We start from the raw sequence: 1619 nt of genomic DNA on the forward strand, positions 1-1619 counted from the left end.
TGCAATTAGAACTCAAAAAATCAATGCCCCAATGGTGTCCCACTTTGTCCAGTATGATCACAATGAAAAAGACCTACGATGGCAAATTTTAGAGCGTGTTCATGCCCCTCCTGGCAAAGACCCATCGATTTATCGCAAAAAACGCGAAACCTTCTGGATACATCATCTGGATACAGTTCGCTTTGGGCACAACGAAGAAATCTCGTGGATAGTCACACTATAAAAAATATGGCCACATCTGTAACTAACACCCCTTCCATCCATATATGTTCTCTCAGCTATTTCCATCTAGCACCGCCACATGAGATGCTTGCAAAGTCTTACAAATGATACCCTGTGTCAAACATTATGTAAATCGTGGTATAATCCGCCACAATTTGGTACCTTACTGTATAATTCTCCCAAGTTCAGTCGTCGTACATATTCTCTCTCCACTATAAGATGGCTGCCAGTGAGCATACTATCTGACCTTTAGTCCTACCACTATGTTTCGCCAAACAACACAGCATTAGTCTTATCTTAGTGTTTATGATTCTCCACCTGGCTCTAGTTGCGATATTATATTTAAATCGCCACACATGCCTGTTCCAGCCTCACAGCGGAACTTTTTCCACAGAACCCCCGGTCGTGGCAGTAGCTCGTTTAGAAGAAGGTAAGAACCGCTCCCCCAGCTCTAGCCTGTTACTGCTGTTGCAAGTATCTCGTCATTCTTAACTGCACCACCGGCGAATTTCAAATCACCCTCTCTGACGGCACATAAAGCCTTGCTTAAACAGCCCGTGCATATTTCTGACCGACATGTCTTTTTAACTTCAGACACGGTCATCCACCTATTGAAGAACTGAACCCTTGGAAGCGCTGCATGCAAGAAACACAACGTTACTAATCAGGTACGACAATCTGCCCGTAAGCCCCATTTAGCATGTCACAAAAGTGTTTCACTTATTTAACAAGCTATAGCTTAAAATGATGAGACAATGCTTGAATGTGAAGCTGTTATTTCTTTAACGAGCGCTCAGCTTCTGTCCTTTTCTGAAAGTGTCCTTTTTCATCAAACGCTGCACTTACTCGAAAAGCTACAGCCATATCTCTATGCTAATGCAACAATGTTTCACTGCGTAGCGGAGTCAGCTATAAATAACGCTCAGCCTCCGATGTAGAAAGTCAGCTACAATGTTTCACTGGGTAGCGGAGCCAGCTATAAACAACGCTTAGCTTCCAATGTAGAAAACTAGCTAAATATCACAAGCATTTTCTATCGTTTAGTCTTTCCACACTAGAGTAGTTTAAATGAATTAAGATCAACATGGTGTGCTTCAAAATCTGTTTTTTTATATATTTGACTACCTTATTATACAGATCATGGCGCCCTAAACGAAGCTCCCTAAGGTTTTACTGACAATACATCGTGTACTTCCTAACAGGTAATGCAATCACAATTTAGTATAATTTCACGTTAAGCACGGTTCCAGCCCATTGTTCACCTACATTTTTTGCATCTGTACAGAAACTACCTCACTGCCCTGAGAAAACGCCCCGGGTGGCTCCAAAAAATTAAGGAAATCTTGAGGCATGGGCCTCTCATTCTGAGGTAATTGACAAATAATTAAACCAGCATT

The 1619-nt window shown here is 41.8% G+C and overlaps 1 long non-coding RNA gene across 1 annotated transcript; it reads left to right on the forward strand.

Moving 5' to 3' along the window:
• The first annotated feature begins 588 nt into the window (after positions 1–588).
• On the forward strand, positions 589–1412 carry LOC144772032 (uncharacterized). Its single transcript, XR_013599604.1, has 3 exons — positions 589–652; positions 817–890; positions 1360–1412. It is a non-coding gene; the product is annotated as an uncharacterized LOC144772032 (long non-coding RNA).
• Positions 1413–1619: the final 207 nt, after the last annotated feature.

This window comes from Lissotriton helveticus, chromosome 8, assembly GCF_964261635.1.
Source record: "Lissotriton helveticus chromosome 8, aLisHel1.1, whole genome shotgun sequence".
Classification (NCBI taxonomy): Eukaryota; Metazoa; Chordata; class Amphibia; order Caudata; family Salamandridae; genus Lissotriton; species Lissotriton helveticus.